The sequence below is a fragment of the Sardina pilchardus genome, chromosome 1 (genome assembly GCF_963854185.1).
Source record: "Sardina pilchardus chromosome 1, fSarPil1.1, whole genome shotgun sequence".
Lineage (NCBI taxonomy): Eukaryota > Metazoa > Chordata > Actinopteri > Clupeiformes > Clupeidae > Sardina > Sardina pilchardus.
In genome coordinates this window covers 2,584,989-2,591,152 of record NC_084994.1, presented here as the reverse complement: position 1 = coordinate 2,591,152, position 6,164 = coordinate 2,584,989, and positions in this window count along the sequence as shown.

The window sequence follows — 6,164 nt, the reverse complement described above, 5'->3', positions numbered from 1 at the left end:
ATAAACTTGCGTCCTCTTCCAGGCTTGTTTACCACTGTTCCAGTTGTTTTAAACTTCTTAACGATTCCTCTGACCATAGATATGGGCAGGTGTGCGAGTGGCTATTTTCTTATAGCCATTGCCTTACTTGTGAAGGTCGACACACATCTGCCTTACTTGAACAGTGTGTTCCTTTGTCTTTCCCATGTTGAAGAGAAATGGCCTCTGTGTCACGTCATATTGATAGCCCAGGGAAACAGGATGTTAAGAATGACTAATTAAATGTTCCTACATACTCTGATTGACTTTGTAAACTACTGTAGAAATGACAGAAATGACAGAAATACTTTAATTACATTTATTTCCTAGGAATTGTTAGGGGTGCCAATAATTGTGGAACAGGTGATTTTATGAAGAATAATTATTTCTTAATGTGGGATTTTTTTTCCTTCTAAATAAATGCACTTGTATGAAAGGTTGGATTTTATGCTTTTTTTCATTGTGGTCCTATATTATTTTGAAAAAAAAATGAATTTATTAGAAGCTAAAGAACACATCTTAACCAGGGGTGCCAATAATTGTGGAGGGCGCTGTATGTCTGCGATTATAGGTATAGTTTGTCTGATAGCGATTCTACAGGATACAGGGTGTGTGTGTGTGTGTGTGTGTGTGTGTGTGTGTGTGTGTGTGTGTGTGTGTGTGTGTGTGTGTGTGTGTGTGTGTGTGTGTGTGTGTGTGTGTGTGTGTGTGTGTGTGTGTGTGTGTGTGTGTGTGTGTGTGTGTGTGTGTGTGTGTGTGTGTGTGTGTGTGTGTGTGTCTGCGATTATAGGTCTGAGAGCAATGTAGGTATAGTTTGTCTGATAGCGATTCTACAGGATACAGGGTGTGTGTTTGTCTGTGACTGTATGAGTGTAAGGTATGTGTGTATCATTATAGTGTGTGTGTGTGTGTAGGCATAGGTGTGTGTTCAAGAGTAATTCTACAGGACATAGTGTGTGTGTGTGTGTGTGTGTGTGTGTGTGTGTGTGTGTGTGTGTGTGTGTGTTTGTCTGTGACTGTTTGTATGAGTGTAAGGTATGTGTGTATCATTATTGTGTGTGTAGGCATAGGTGTGTGTTCAAGAGTAATTCTACAGGACATAATGTGTGTGTGTGTGTGTGTGTGTGTGTGTGTGTGTGTGTGTGTGTGTGTGTGTGTGTCCGTCCTGCAGGACACAGTAGGCCATGTGATCTACATTAGTGTGTGTGTGTGCGGATGTGAGTGTAAGTGTGTGTGTTGTTTCATTGTGACATGTCGTCTGCTGTGTGTGTGTGTTGTTACATTGTGACATGTCTGTCTGCTGTGTGTTGTGTGTGTGTATGCGGATGTGAGTGTAAGGTGTGAGTGTGTGTGTGTGTGTGTGCGACTGTGTAAGGTATGTGTAATGTTTGTATGATTGTAAGGTATGTATCATTATAGTGTGTGTAGGTATAGGTGTGTGTTCAAGAGTAATTCTACAGGACACAGTGTGTGTGTGTGTCCTTCAGGACAGAGGAGGTCATGTGATCTGCCTCAGTGTGTGTGTACGCAGATGTGAGTGCAAGGTGTGTGTGTGTGTGTGTGTGTGTGTGTAAGGCATGTGTGTGTGTGTTGTTCCATTGTGTTCCAGTGTTGTCTGCTGTGTGTTGTGTGTACAGTTTCCTGTGAGTTCACATTGGACCCAAACACGGCACACAGACGTCTCCTTCTGTCTGAGGGGAACAGGAAGGTGACGTGGGTGAATAAGGAGCAGCCGTATCCTAAACACCCAGACAGATTTACTGACTGGTCCCAAGTGCTGAGCAGAGAGCCTCTGACTGGACGCTGCTACTGGGAGTGGGAGTGGAGTGGGCGCTATGTTGAAGTGGGAGTGGCCTATAAAAGCATCAGCAGGAGGGAATGGATCAGAGACTCTGCCAAGGCCTGGTGTCTGGACTGTTCCAGTGACAAATACGTAGCCTGCCACAATGGAAAAAGGACTGAGCTACCCGTCCCCCCCGCAGGCTGCAGGAGAGTAGGAGTGTATGTGGAGCGTGAGGTCGGCACTCTGTCCTTCTACTGGGTCTCCTCTGATACTCTCACACACCTGCACACCTTCACCACCACATTCAATAGTGAGCCCCTACATGCAGCGCTTTGGGTTTATTATGACTCCTCAGTGTCTCTGATCTAGATCACATGACCTGCTGTGTCCTGCACACACACATACATACACACACACACACCCACACACACACACACACACACCTTGCACCTTATATGCACACTGTCAATATGGTTGCATGTACATATGTAAGGGATAATGGACGACATGCCGTGCGGTTATTCAAAGTTAATGCACGTTCTAGACAGTGATACGGCCCGACGCAAAGCAGAGAACTTTGACTAACCGCACGGCGTGAAGTCCATTATCCCGCTTATTCCACTGTTGCTACCTGCGTTGTCTTTGTTTCCGGTGCTAATATAAATGTTTTAATCGCTAGAACTGTAACTGTTCTCCTGAGTCCACACACACACACACACACACACACACACACACACACACACACACACAGAGCATCACTCTCAGGAGACATCCACCTACAGTATACTGTACCTACACACCTAATTATACCTACTCACAAAAACACCCACCCACACACACACACAAATCTTTACCCACACACACGCACACACACATACTTTTGCCCACACACACACATGCAGTAGATGTAGTTCGCATGCAGGACACACACACATACACACACACACACACACACACACACACACACTAACATACATACATACATACATACACACATAGCTATACCTCCACAAACAGACACACACATCTATACCTTCACAAACACACACCTATTCTCACCTTCACACACACACACCCCTACACCGTCAGACACACACACACACACACACACACACACACACACACACATACTGTACACAAACACAGCTATACTTACTGTATACATACACACACACGCACACACACACACACACACACACACACACACACAGCTACACTGCTACACATACATGGGATGACTGCAGACCACTTTTTCCTGCTTGTGTGTGTCTCGCTCGGAGTTTGTCTTGCAGTAATTGCATTGGCCTGGACACAGTGTGTGTGTGTGTGTGTGTGTGTGTGTGTGTGTGTGTGTGTGTGTGTGTGTGTGTGTGTGTGTGTGCAGTAATTGCATTGGCCTGGATACGGAATTCCCAACAAGCTACTCACACACACCTGTGGAACTCCGTGCACCCCTGGAGGAGGAGCTGGCTACATTTGGGCGTCCGTTGGGAGAGCTGCCGTCATTTGTCTTTGTTATCTTTCTTTACATTCACACATTCACACACACACACACACACACACACACACACACACACACACACACACACACACACACACACAGGTGTGGAACTCTGTGCACCCCTGGAGGAGGAGCTTTCTACATTTGGGCGTCCGTTGGGAGAGCTGCCGTCATTTGTCTTTGTTTTCTTTCTTTACAGTCACACATTCACACACACACACACACACACACACACACACACACACCTATGGAACTCCGTGCACCCCTGGAGGAGGAGCTGGCTACATTTGGGCGTCCGTTGGGAGAGCTGCCGTCATTTGTCTTTGTTTTCTTTCTTTACAGTCACACACACACACACACACACACACACACACACACACACACACACATTCACACACACACACACACACACACACACACACACACACACACACACAAACCTATGGAACTCCGTGCACCCCTGGAGGGGGAGGTGGCTACATTTGGGTGTCCGTTGGGAGAGCTGCCGTCATTTGTCTTTGTTTTCTATCTTTACATTCACACATTCACATCTCAGCACATGTTTATTACATACTGGTGTTCAATACTGACGAAGATGATGCTTTATGCTTAATATCTTATTTAATAAATGAGTTAGATGTGTGTATCAGCACTACATACTGGTGTTCAATACTGACGAAGATAATGCTTTATGCTTAATATCTTATTTAATAAATGAGTTACATGTGGGTCTCAGCACATGTTTATTACATACTGGTGTTCAATACTGACGAAGATGATGCTTTATGCTTAATATCTTATTTAATAAATGAGTTAGATGTGGGTATCAGCACTACATACTGGTGTTCAATACTGACAAAGATGATGCTTTATGCTTAATATCTTATTTAATAAATGAGTTAGATGTGGCTCTCAGCACTACAGTACATACTGGTGTTCAATACTGACGAAGATGATGCTTTATGCTTAATATCATATTTAATAAATGAGTTAGATGTGGGTATTAGCACTACATACTGGTGTTCAATACTGACGAAGATGATGCTTTATGCTTAATATCTTATTTAATAAATGAGTTACATGTGGGTCTCAGCACTACATACTGGTGTTCAATACTGACGAAGATAATGCTTTATGCTTAATATCTTATTTAATAAATGAGTTAGATGTGGGTATTAGCACTACATACTGGTGTTCAATACTGACGAAGATGATGCTTTATGCTTAATATCTTATTTAATAAATGAGTTACATGTGGTTCTCAGCATATGTTTATTACATACTGGTGTTCAATACTGACGAAGATGATGCTTTATGCTTAATATCTTATTTAATAAATGAGTTAAATGTGGGTATCAGCACTACATACTGGTGTTCAATACTGACGAAGATGATGCTTTATGCTTAATATCTTATTTAATAAATGAGTTAGATGTGGGTATCAGCACTACATACTGGTGTTCAATACTGACGAAGATAATGTTTTATGCTTAATATCTTATTTAATAAATGAGTTAGATGTGGGTATCAGCACTACATACTGGTGTTCAATACTGACGAAGATGATGCTTTATGCTTAATATCTTATTTAATAAATGAGTTAGATGTGGGTCCTCTTTTGGTGTTGTCCTCCTTTATTTGGTTATGGCCTTTTGAGCCAGGCTACACACACACACACACACCAGTCTCCTCGTCCAACTCTGACGAGGAGACTCGTCAGAGTTGTGTGTGTGTGTGTGTGTGTGTGTGGTGGTAGTGCGAGGGGGGCTTTTTGTCTGTGTGTGTGTGTGTGTGTGTGTGTGTGTGTGTGTGTGTGTGTGTGTGTGTGTGTGTGTGTGTGTGTGAGATAATGACCTTTACACAGTCCGCTGGTCATCATACCCCACTGCCCCACTGTGTGTGTGTGTGTGTGTGTGTGTGTGTGTGAGATAATGACCTTTACACAGTCCGCTGGTCATCATACCCCACTGCCCCACTGTGTGTGTGTGTGTGTGTGTGTGTGTGTGTGAGATAATGACCTTTACACAGTCCGCTGGTCATCATACCCCACTGCCCCACTGTGTGTGTGTGTGTGTGTGTGTGTGTGAGATAATGACCTTTACACAGTCCGCTGGTCATCATACCCCACTGCCCCACTGTGTGTGTGTGTGTGTGTGTGTGTGTGAGATAATGACCTTTACACAGTCCGCTGGTCATCATACTCCACTGCCCTATTGTGTGTGTGTGTGTGTGGTCATTCTTACTGTATAATGTTACATGACAAGTGAAGAGAGCTTGTCTCCTCAAGTATGCTGATGTTTGTCCGCCTCTCTTCCCAACTGATGTGCTCTTAGATGTCGGCTGTGGGTGTCCAGGTCTCTGCTCCATATAGAAGAGTGTTGGTAAGATGACTGCCTTGTATACCAGAAGCTTTGCTCACACATACACACACACACACACATACACACACACACACACACACACACACACACACACACACACACACACACACGCACACTTACAGGCTTTCATATACTATTGTAATCTACCAATCACATGTGAGTTGTATTGAGTACAGTAGTATATAAACACCTTTAATCTACCAATCACATGTGAGCTGTACTGAGTACAGTAGTATATAAACACCTTTAATCTACCAATCACATGTGAGCTGTACTGAGTACAGTAGCCTTTAATCTACCAATCACATGTGTACTGAGTACAATATAAACACCTTTAATCTACCAATCACATGTGAGCTGTACTGAGTACAATATAAACACCTTTAATCTACCAATCACATGTGAGCTGTACTGGGTACAGTAGTATATAAACACCTTTAATCTACCAATCACATGTTAGCTGTACTGAGTACAGTAGTAT